Source organism: Cetorhinus maximus, chromosome 4 (assembly GCF_964194155.1).
Source record: "Cetorhinus maximus chromosome 4, sCetMax3.hap1.1, whole genome shotgun sequence".
NCBI classification, from domain to species: domain Eukaryota; kingdom Metazoa; phylum Chordata; class Chondrichthyes; order Lamniformes; family Cetorhinidae; genus Cetorhinus; species Cetorhinus maximus.
This window is the reverse complement of record NC_135882.1, coordinates 95307990-95320949: the sequence shown is the minus strand read 5'-3', so window position 1 is coordinate 95320949 and position 12960 is coordinate 95307990.

Here is a 12960-nt window from a genome sequence, read left to right as displayed (position 1 = left end):
TGGGGACCCAGGGGGTAGCATTCGAGGAGACTCAGCTCCTCCAATTGTCCAACAGTTACAAGGTTCTTGCAAGCTGTGTGGATGAGAGCAGGGGCTGCAGGGAGGATGAGCGAACTGACCACGGCTGTGGTACAGGGAGCCATTCAAGTGGGGGGAGGAAATAGGAGTTTAGTAGGGTAGGGGACAACATAATTAGGGAGATAGATACTGTTCTCTGCAGCCATGAGCATGAGTCCCAAAGGCTGTTTTGCCTGCCCAGTGCCAGGGTTAAAGACATCTCCTCAGGGCTAGAGAGGAACTTGGATTGAGAGGGGAGGGATCCAGTTGTTGTCGTCCACATTGGTACCAATGACATTGAAAGGACTAGAAAGGAGGTTCTGCTGAAAGAATTTGAACAATTAGGAGCTAAATTAAAAAGCAGAACCTTCAAGGTAATAATCTCGGGATTACTACCTGAGCCACGGGCAAACTGGCATAGGGTAAATAAAGTCAAGGAGTTAAATGCGTGGATCAGAGATTGGTGTGGGAGGAATGGGTTTCAGTTCATGGGCATTGACACCAGTACTGGGGTAGAAGGGAGCTGTTCCGGTGGGTGGGCTTCACTTGAACCATGCTGGGACCATTATCCTGGTGAATTGAATAACGAGGGCTGTAGAGAGGGCTTTAAACTAAATAGAGCGGGGGGAGGGTTCTGGAAAGGGGATACATAGGCTTACAAAGCAAAAGGATATGGCAGCATTGCAGGACAGCTATTTAGGTAATGATACTCGGAGTGTGACAGGAAGGGACAGAGTGTACAAACATTAAAAAAAAGCAGCAAACAGGATTGAAGGGGCCAAAATAATAAGGCAAAATTAATGTCACTTTACTTAAATGCATGTAGTTTTTGGAACAAAAAAGATGAATTGATAGCACAAATAGAGATTAATGGGTATGAGCTTATAGCCATTACGGAGGCATGTTTACTAGAAGTTCAAAGCTGGGAAATAAATATTCAGAGATATATGTCTTTTCGAAAGGACAGACAGGAAGGAAAGGGTGGTGGGGTAGCTTTGTTAGTCCAAGATAGAATAAGTACAATAGCAAGAAAGAATCTTGGATCAGAAGATGTAGAATCCATATGGATGGAGGTAAGAAATAACAAGGGGAAAAAGACGCTGGTGGGTGTAGTCTATAGGCCCCCTAACAGTAGCTATACGGCAGGACAGAGAATAGTCAGAAGATAGTGAGGGCATGTAAAAAAGGCAGTATATTAATCATGGGTAACTTTAATCTTCATGTAGATTCATGTACCTTCTCTCTGCTGCAGCCTGAGGCCGCTGGAAGGATGTCAGCAGCCACGTCCTCTGTGGCTAGACTTGTCCCTGAGGAGTCAACCCTGCAGCCTCTGCGGACCCTGGAAGACATCAGGGATCTGAGGCCGACTGAGAATGTAGGAGTTGTGGACACTCCCTGGAAACCGTGCACACGCCTGCAGGATGCATTTATGGTGGTCACACACGTGCATGCTCTGCCTGCTTCTCTCTAGTTATAGAGAACACAACATACACCCCATTTCAGGCATAATGAGAGTCAGTTATTTCTGTGATGCTATGATGGGCTATAGAGGTAACATCGGCTCCAGCCAGGGAGGAACCTAACATGAAGAAATTAATGGTCACAGTCACCATCTGGCATGCTGCTGTTACCCTGCTTTAAAGCTGCAGGTCAGATTTCTGTCAGAACCTCCTTCATAAAGTAGAGACAATGTGCACACTATTCCTCCCTTAGGTTAAGATAGGAAAAATGTTCCCAGAAAATCCTGGTGGATAAGACCTCCTTTTGGGAGCCCTTATCCCCCTCCTATCTCTCCAAGCAACTTGTACTCTTTTGTGTTGCCTTTGCTCAATCTCCCTCAATTGAAGGCAAAGGTGGATTGTAACTGCAGCACCAATGACTGGGAGCAAGGTCTAACCAGAACTCTTGAAGTTGTAACCACTTCTCCATATGTAGCACCAGTCACTATCAATTTCACTAAATTTAACCAACTCTGGAAACCCAGACAGCCAAATAGAAATTAATCAGCAACTAATCTGAGAGTGGTTAATATTCACTTTAAATGGTGATAGTAGAGTATTCTTTTTGCTGCTGGACACATGTTTAGCTGTGTATGTGTAGGAAAACCACCAGCTGGAGCGGCAAGGTTGTAAAAGGCAGCACTGGCATCAAATCAGCATTACACACTGACTGATGTAGTGCAGAAACTATGGTTGTATTGAGCCTAATGTTGCACTCATTATATATTCATGGATAACTCAAGCATGCCAATGCCCCCTAAAATCTTGATGAGTATGGATTATGGTGTAGCACATGACTTTATCTCACAGATACTTCAGATGTGCCAAAAGCAATTTGAAAGAAGCAGGGAAATGAAGAATCCCTATTCCACATGTTATGACCACAGCTGGTGTTAATTGCTGCACAAACCAAATCCCAGAGGGAAACTTGGCTTATAGGCCATGACCTTTTATTTTGGTGTTCTGTAAATGAGAAGGAGATGTACCAATCTTAGCAGTAAGAGGTCCAGTAACACTTCTGGGATTTTAAAATTAATTGTATAAGTTTTATGAACAAGGAGAAAAGAAAACTTAAACACACAAGATTAAGGTTACACAATTAAGGTTCATCTTAGAAATTTTTTTGGGGAATGTTTTATATGTTGTCAAACCCACAAGTAAACAATTTACAGGCAACACTCCCTTATAGGTGTTAAATGTAAAATAAATCCAGTAATATTGCACAAGGCAAACTGCTGTAGCTTCAACAAAGGCATAGCACATGACCTCTACCCTCATCCACTCTGCAGTGGGATCCACATCAGAATAAAACTGCTTATTGTAGCCCAAGACTTTTCTGGCTTGATGGTTGATTCAAACTGCATCCTCTCCCAGCCCAGAGCTCCAGCTATAGTTCAACAGTTCAAACAGCTCCAACTATCTCCACCTAAATCTTACAGCTCTACAGTAACTCTAAATACCTCTTTTCCCTTTCATCTCCAGTTCCAATATTCTCATACCTCCTTGACACTCAAATCCTTCCAAAATATAAAATCTTTTATCTTTCTATCTTGTCTTTGCCTTTGGGTCAATAAAATATATTATCCCCACTACTATTTATCAATGGAACTCCTGCAAGATGCAAACATGTTTCTTGGGACCTCGACTCCCCTTTAATATTCAAAAACTCTCAGCTTATCTGAAAATGCAAATGTTAGATCTAACCTATTTACTTGCACCTCACTTAACACCTTTCTTTTTCATGATTCAAACCCCCGCCCCAGACAACTTGACTCCTATAAATCTGTTGCCCAGCTTAATTAAATCACAAACACACACACATAATTGTTTTTTTTTATCATAGTTTTATCTTTAAACTAGACTTCTGGGTAATTATTTGCCATCAAGTAGAACCCCAGAATGGATTGCCACTCCATTTGTTTTTGTCAATATTTTTGATGCAGCCAAGTTATCTAGGTCTTCAAGTGGTCCGGAACCAGATTCTGCAAGTTCCCATGATGTTCGGTTCTTCTGCTACATTCATGAGGTGGCCTGGCGTTGATGTTACATGTTAATTGCTGAAAAGATCAAGGGAATGTTGCCAAAGCTTTTCTTCTTGCACTCATCAGGATAAATTTCAAGCCAGCACAACAATTTATTTTACAGGTTCTCCTGTAGTATGATGAGGCAAGACAAAAAGCTTCAATAGCATGCCTCTCTTTTCAGCAATATATAAGTTCTGTACTACCAAGTTTACCTGCTTATATAAAACTTTCATTTATCTTGCTAATTTCTATTATACTTTAGTATCTATATTAATGATTTGGATGAAGACATGGGGAGCTCTCTTTATAAATTTGCAGATGATATGAAAGCAGGCTGTTATGATATCATGCTTTATATCAAAAATATTTTGAATCCACTGGCTGTAACCCCGATTGAACATTTTTTTAAAAAGAGACTAAAGCTGCATTCCAGTAACTTTAGCTCACAGCCAAAGATGGCTACATAATTTGCATCACTGTATTTTCCACATTCCAACACCATTGAGATGGAGTCTACCTGTCTGGAAAAAACACCAAAGACAATGGCCTCAGGGGAAACTCTTTTAGAGTTACCAACAGTCACAGATTGCAACTTCTTTCGAGTACAATCACAGTTCTTGGTTTCCAGGAGTGGGACATGAACCCACAACCCTCTGATTCAAAGGCGAGGGTGCTATGAACTGAGCCGCTGAATGAACCACATCCCCTATTCAATTAGCACAGTGCTCAGACGTTCACTGGGTACTTAACTGGGTGGAGACAAGCAATTAGATATAATCACTTGGCCAATGGGACTCTGACTGAGAAAGGGAATCCCAGACATGATTTAATCAAGCTATAGTTGGAATAAACAGGCCATGAACAATTTGGATCCTTGTGAATTTGGAGAGGTGAGGTCATGTGACAAGCCAACCCTTTGTGCTTTTTCTGCAGAAGGACAAGTAGCCGAGTCACCAAAGGAATAAGACCAAGAGCGAGTTCCTTCCTCTCTCTCTCTCTCTCTCTTGCTCTCCACCCAACTTGTACATTTTTGAACCCTGTCTGCTGATTGTGACTAAACCAGGTGCTGCAGATAGACCTTTTTGAAAAAAAATTCAACCAATGCTACTGTCTCCAGAAGGACAGATAAATCATCCATCTGTATCTTTAAATTGCCTCGACGCTAGAAGCATCAGGACCACTGAGTTAAAGGAGCATGGTGACTGAATTCAGCCTCGTCACCAACCTCACAAACTGTATATCCCTTTAATTTTATTGGACAGTAACTTGTTTAATCTATCCTTTCCCGCTCTGTAATCTATTTGTCTGCACACAAACCTAGAGTGTGTGTGTGTACGAAAGCCAGGTGTATTTTATTATTTTGCTCAGACTGTGTTTAAGTACAATAAAAGCTATCCTCTTTCTTAAAGCTCAAGAATATCAGTTTGATTGTGTTTTTATGATCATAACATGTAAACAGTTAAACACTCGCTGAATTGGCAAGCATATCCATTTTAACAAAAAAAACCTGTTGTGGTCAAAAGAGGAGAGGGAAGAGGAGAGCCGATCGACCCCTCCTCAGCTGATTGTAGCACAGATTCTTACATGAAAAAAATAGAAAAGTCTGGAAGGTGCAGATAAATGTAATTTATGTACCTGCAGACACCAAGCTTGTATACACATGCGTATGTAGGGTTAGGAATTTAAGACTGTTGAATGGATGAATGAACAGCACATTGTATTTCGTGGCAGGGCAGGCTGGGATTTGTCCACCCCGCCATTACCTTTTAGGGTCATATTTCCAGGCGCCTTATTTAAATGGCACCCACATACACATTCACTCTCTTAAGCCCAGGATTTGTCCTGGCAAACAGCGGAATGGCCCTGAGAAAAGACAACCCATCTGCACCAAAGTTCAGAAACATGTGCTTGGTGGCACTCCTTCAGGCAGTCGAGGACTGTTGGGAGTATCTTTACCCCTGTGATGGGAACCAAAGGTGCAAAAACCTCACCGCCAAGGCTTGGGAGGTGATCGCCAGGGCGGTCAGCACTTGCAGCCCTCAGAAGAGGATTGCTCTCCAGTGCCGAGAAAGGATGAATGCTCTCACCTGCTCCGGCAGGATAAATCATCCTCCTCCCCAATTTCAACTCACACTCTCATATCAGGCATTCACAGGGTTACAGTGCACAGGGATCTCACACGATATCAAAACAAGGGGCATCATCACTGATTCTCTCACACACACTTTTATATCTTCATCTCTTGTCACATCATGCAGAAGTTGCATTTTCAGCTCTTACATAGGTCCACTCAGCACACACAGAAGGCATGCATGCTTACCACCTGCTCTGGCATCCGTCCTGCTCACAGTCTGTCCATTGTTATGACCACAGTTGATGTTAATGCTGAGCAAGCCAGATCTTATATTGAAATCTGTCTCGGCTGATCGTAATTATTTTTTACTGCATTGTGGAAACGAGGAGGGAAAGCTACTGAGCACAAAAGCATATATTTTTGTAATTTGAAGAATTAAAATGTTTATTAAAAGAAAAAGAAATAAAACTTAAACATCCAAGATAAAACATATACAGAAAAAAATCTTACAAAATAGCCCCCAAAATGCTTTATCAAAGGTACACAATAAAACTATGTTTCTGGCAACAGCCCTTATAGATTCGTAACCATAAGATCCAGGAAATATTATCAAAACTGAGAAATTTCTTTCACTTTAAACAGAAGTACAATCCACAACTTCCCAGAAAAAATCCACACTGATGTGGTTTTCCCAAGGGAGATTCAAAACAAACTGTTTCTCAGGACAAATATTCTCCTGGCCCAAAACTGAGTTGCTTTCTTCAATTAAAAGACTTTCACAGCTTTTCAGCAAACTCCAAAACACAGGAGTCTGCTCTCAGTGGGACCTCCCCGAACTGCAACGCACTACAGCAGAAAAACCATTTTCATAAATCTCTTTTCACTCCTTTCATCTTGGTTCTCTGTTATCTTTAACTATCCCTTTGAAAACTCAGGTTCCCAAATATCAAAACCTTTCATGTTTGTAGTTTACCTCTATTTCGGGTCAATAAGATTTAAAACACCTGCCCTGTTTACTCACGAATCTCTTGTAAAATGCAAATGTTCTTACCAACCCTTCAGACTCCTCTGAAATGCAGCAGCTACAAATCAATTTCAAACTCATCCCCAAATGCAAATTTCAGATCTACCCTGTTTCCTTGTAAGTTAAGACCCACAATATGGCCTCAATTACAAAATGCAAGAAGATAACACCTTTAGTCTTTCATCCCTTAGATTCTGCAGACAATCTGACTCCAACAACCTCACCTTTGATTAATGCTGGACACACACAAAATATATACATAAACACAGAAATATAAAAATATACACATATCATCACACCTTCTGTCTTTATGCAGGACAAGATCACCACAAGAGAGAGAGATCCCAGGCAGGCTGGGAGGAAGCCAGAGCTCAGCTCAGAGCTCATCCCCTTTCAGGAGCAGATGGCAGAGATGGTTGGTGAGGACAGTGACTGTTCCTGTACCAAAGGTGAGATTGGCATCTCCCAGCAAGTCAGTGAGGCCCCATCCATTAGTTTTCACCCACCTTCCGCAACTGAGAGCGCTCTTTAATGTAGGTGACTATCCAGACAATCACTAGTTATCTCCTCTCTATTTACAGCCACCAGCAAGAAAAGGAGGAGGCACACTGCCAGCCAGCCCATCAGCCTCTCCTCAGGTGAGGATCCTGAGGACCCACTAAACGTAGAGCTGCCACTGTGTTCACCTGGACTCCCCATCAGCGCAGAGACACCCATCTCGGTGGGACAAAATTTTAGAGCAGGCTCGGGTCACTGTCTGGTGAGCACAGCACAGGTTCAGGTCCACAGCAGGTGGAGGCAGTAATAGCCAAGGTCACCGACACTCGGAGGACTGCTGGAGGCCAGGCCCCTGCTGATGGCGAGCCTCTGGAATCGGCCCTCAGAGAGTTGTTGGAGCTCCAAAGACAGGCAAAGGCGCAGCAGGCAGGGTTGTCAGAGGCCAGATTAGAGCAGAAGATGGAGGAGTCCATCCACTTTCTGTCAGATGTAGTGGCACCGACATGCCAGCACATTGAGGTCATTGGAAGGGTAGCCATTGCCATGGAGTCCTTGGTCCAGCAGCTTGTGCCAGACATACATGCAGACCTGCACACCATCAATATAGCCATGAGTGGGATGCATCAGTGGCTATGCGAGAGGGGGACAAGGCACCTCAATCTTCCTCCAGGAGTCCCTTCTCCTCAAGGAGTCAGGGAGGGGCCCTCGGGCACCCATAGGGATGAAGACCGTGGGGCGGAGACCCCCAACCAATCCACCCAGGACTCTCCTGGGTTGTCCTGCTGCTCCAAATCCCCACTGCCTGTGACCCCAGCAACTCCAGCTGCTCAGGGTGCACTTGCCCCACAGCAGGAGACCCAAAGCAGGCCGGGGCCCTCTAGGCCTCAGCCCTCCAGAGTATGCTCACCAAGGTCATCACAGACAACAGGACATAGCAGTTACGACAGGGACTGCAGTAGTTCAAGAAGGCAGCTCACCACCACTTTCTCAAGGGCAATTAAGAAGGGGCAATAAATGCCAGCCTAGCCAGCGATGCTCACATCCCTTAAATGAATAAAAAAACAGTCAGTAGGCTGCCTCCACCTCTGCTGCGAATGTCAGAGAAGTACCTAAGCATAGTGGTAGGGTAAGAAAAATTAAGAAATATTGTAGCACAAAGGTTGTAAAGGGTGTTCATTCATTATATATACATTGCACCTCTGTAAATATATTTTGCTTAACTGAAATCCTCATCAAGTAATGGCTCTTCTATCTGATGCAATGCTCTGAGGTCATACAAGTGTGACAAGCATCCAGCACCCTCCACCGCAAACCCCGCACCCTTCCACCGCCTCCTCGCTTATCTCCTGTCATGACCCTCATGTCTATGGTGCCTCATAATCTCAGTACAGTGGGTCACCTTTCTGTCCATAGCAGCAACATGAACAAAGCCTGTTGCACTATCAACATAGTGGTTGGGCAATGCATATCTTAGACTTGTATCAGAGGATCATATCATATGGCCTCATGAGTGTAGGTTTTGTGTTCGGTTTATTCACCAGATAATGCTGCACTGAAGACTGGTCTACATGGATCTGATAGGTTTTAATAGCGAGCCACATTGGAGTCATTCTAACTCGGTGCATTTTTCAATGGGGTCTATGCAATGTCTGTCAGGCTTGGGTTTGGGTTACATTTCAAGTAATAGTCAGGGATCGTAGCCGCTCATGGCAGCCTGTAGCATGACGTCGTGACCGCGTGTACAGCTGGACATCACCCCTATAGTAGTTCCCACTCTCCATCTGCATGCTGCAGAGCTATGGACCTAGATAGCACTTGGTGACCTGAAATGCCTGCTAGATGTCCACGACTATGCAAGATCAGAGGTGTGTGTTTAGGCTCATGATGCCGGACTATTAAATGGGAGGGTGCTGCTTTGGAGCTGAAGGTCTGGGTAGCATCGTTTGACAGAATTCCTGATCTAGCTCTCCGATGGATAATCGGCACAGATATGTAATTGTGACAATGCCATCAGTGTCCTAGGCTTCCTCATGAATATCTGCAACAGCTGGAATGAAAATGTGGATGCTTCAAATAGGATCAGAGCGAAGCTCCACTTAATCTGATGGGCATTTAATCCCCAGATCCTCCCTTGCAGCTTTATTATCAATGAGGTTACTTAGTCCCGCCTAAATGCTGTGTTGAGATTTACTGGGCCGCCTCACACTGAGATGCCAAGGCAATGCTGGACATGAACCTGGAAAGCTCCAGATGAAAGCTGGGTCATGGGTGCTTGTCAATGGTCAGATGATGGTGCTGATGAAGCTCTTTCTGTGCACACAAGCGTGACCTGACTTGCAGGCTCACACCCATGACTGAGAGTGACAGATCAGAGGGTCCTAAAAAACAATCTCATGCTGGGGACTCAGTATAAGAATGAGGCCTGAATGTTATTCTTGCATGTGGATGAGGATAGCCTGTGGAGGGATGCCACAGTCTGGATTCAGACCAGTCTTTAGACGTCATTGCGAGAACTAGTGAGTGATGATTGTCCTCCTTAAGGTATCCAGGTCTACTGCCATGAGTGCACTGATGTTTGCAGTGCTGCTCCTGCCTGCTGAAGTCTCCCATAGACAGTGAAATGTTGGCACAATGTTTGAAAGGGCTGCACCATGTCTACTTGCTTCACAGTGAGCATTGGTGCAGTTCTTATCCCATCACAGTATGGCCACATGCTCCATAGGCTGCCTAGCCTTCCAAGGATGAGGCCATCTTAATTGGGGGAGGCAATGGCGTAGTGGTATTGTCGCTGGACTAGTAATTCAGAGGCCCAGAGGAATGCTCTGAGGACCTGGGTTTGAATCCCACCATGGCAGAATTTGAATTCAATTAAGACCTGGAATTAAAAATCTAATGATGACCATGAAATCATTGCTGATTGTTGTAAAAACCCATCTGGTTCACTAATGTCCTTTCGTGAAGGGAAATCTGCCATCCTTACCTGGTCTGGTCTACATGTGACTCCAGATCCACTGCAATGTGGTTTACTCTTAAAAATGCCCTCCTCTGAAGGAGGGTGATTAAGGATGGGCAATAACTGCTGGCCTAGCTGGCAATGCCCACATCCCATGAACAAATTTTAAAAAATGCAAAATTGTGACTGCTCATTCTAAGATTGATGTCCTTCATTAAGATGCTGTGGGTAGCAAATAAGGTGTTAATGTCAAGCCTGCATGGAGGGCACAGGTAAAAGAGGCTAGTATGAGCTAGTCATCTTCATCGACCTGGAACCTTGTGGGGTCACATGGACACATCTGGCCTGTGTTATGGCCCCTTCCTCTGGGGCCTCAACATCCTCACCCACATTGAGCTCATCCCTCATGATGTCCTCCTCATCAGAGGAGATGTGCAGCTCCTCCATCTCTCCGTCTGGCAACTCATCCCCCCCCTTTGGAGCACCAGGATACGTAGAGCGCGGCAAACCACAATGATGCAGGACGCCATCTGGGGAGAGTATGGAGAGCACCGCCTGGCTGGTCCAGACATTTGAAACACATCTTCAACATGCCAATGGTCTGCTCTATCAAGGATCATGTCTTAGCCTGAGACACATTGTACCTCTCCTTTGAAGAACTTTGTGGCCACCTAACAGGTGTCATTAGCTACATTTTTTGGGGGTAGCCTTTGTCACCGATAAACCAACCCTGAACGCACTGAGGGCCCTCGAAGACCTGTGGCACCTGCAAGTGATTCAAGATATAAGAGTCGTGCAAGCTCCCAGGGTATCTCACACAGACCTGCATAATCTGCTTTTGGTGATCACAGATTAGCTGCACATTGCGAGAGTAGAAGCCTGACCTATTGATGAATTGTAGCAGCTGCTGCCACGGAGCTCTCAAAGCCACATGTGTGCAGTCGGTGGTACCCTGCACCTGTGGGAAACTGGAGATAGCTGAAAATCCCACTGCTCTGGCAGCCTGGTTGGCTTCATCCAGGGAGAACTAGATGTAATTGTGTGCCTTACTGAATAGGATGGCTGTAACCTCTCAATTGCATTTATGAGTGGATGATTGTGATGCTCTACAGAGATCCCCAGTGGAACCTGCAACAAGCCACTTACAAAAATGTTGAGTGCTAAGGTCACCTTTAGAGCCACTGGTAATGGATGGCCTCCCAGGCCGTGTAGTGTCAGATCCTCCTGAAGAATGTGGCAGACGTGAGCCACCACATCCCTTGACAAGCGACGATGTCGACTGCACGTCTCTCACTCATTTACAAGGACGAGAGGCCTCTTCGGTACACCCTGGGTTGCGCCAGGTGCCTCTGTGGAATTGGTCTTTCCTCCTCTTGGTCTTCATGGGACCCGTTGGCCCCTGTTTCTCAGGACGAGGCTCTTCCTTTTGCCCTGCCTGATGGCGATGGACCCCTTATTCTCCTGCCACAAGGATCATGAAAAAGGCACCGTTGCCTGTTGTCTCCATTGTGCACTCCTCCTTGTCTCTGTGGAAAGATTGAACAGAGACATGATTGGACTCTACCCTGCATTGATCACCTTCCATCGCCAAGCTAAAGACTAATTGTGAAGCCCTTGGGCTGCCCTCATTCCAGGTATTTCATCCCCAGATCCTCCCTTGCAGCTATAACACAGCCTTAAGGATCCCTGGAAGCTGAGGTTCTTACACCCTTACACCCCATGCCACACTCCCTCCATGCCCCCTCCCCCAATGCCCCAGGCATGACAGCGCATTCACAAAATGGGTAAGATCTGGATGAGTACAGCCAGGCACTATCAGCCTCACTCCCCTTACCACTTATGTGCCTGTAGAAGACTTTGGATTCCCGTTATGTTAGTTGCCAGTCTCTTCTTATACCCTCTTTGCTTCACTGATTTGCTTTTCCAATTGCCCACTGAACCTACATTAAGCCTGGTTCTTAATTATATTACTCACCTGACACCTGTCATAGGCATCCATTTTTTGCTTCATTTTACTATCATCCAGGGTGCTCTGTATTTGTTTGCCCTAATTTTCGCCTTTGTGGAAATGTACCTTGATTGTAGCCCATCATTCTTGTACAGTTTGTCTGCTAATCCTTCACTCCAAGTTATCTGAGCAGATCCATTCTCACCCTATTGAAGTTTGCCCTCCGACATGTCAGTCTAACTCTGGTTGTTCTTTATTCTTTTTCATAGACAGCCTAAGCCAATGATCATTGTGCCTTAAGTGTTCCCCTACTGAAACAATCCACTTGGCCCATATCATTCCCAAGAACCAGGTCCAGCAATGCCTCCATTTTCATTGGACAGGAAACATACTTATGTAGAAAAATGTCCTGAACACAATCTGGGAATTCTTGCCCCTCTCTGCCTTTTACACTATTACTATTCCAGTCAACATTAGGATAATTGAAGTCTCCCTATATAACCATTCTATAATTCTTGCATTACTTTGTAGTTTCTTTGCAAATGTGCTCCTTTACAGCTTTTCCATTAGCTTGTGATTTATTGAATATGGAATATAATGAGACATTTGTTTCTTAGATGTTGCATATACCTTCTGTTCTTGACCCATATGGGAAATCCTCTCTCTCCAGCACTGCAATGCTTTCCTTAATCAATACTGCCACCCATCAGCCTTTCTTTCCTTCCCTTACTGAATACCTTGTATCCAGGAATATTCAGTCCCCAGTCATAGAAAATAGCAGGAGTAGGCCATTCAGCCCTTCGAGCCTGCTCCGCCATTCATTACGATCATGGCTGATCATCCAACTCAATAGCCTGCTCCCGCTTTCTCCCCATACCCTTTG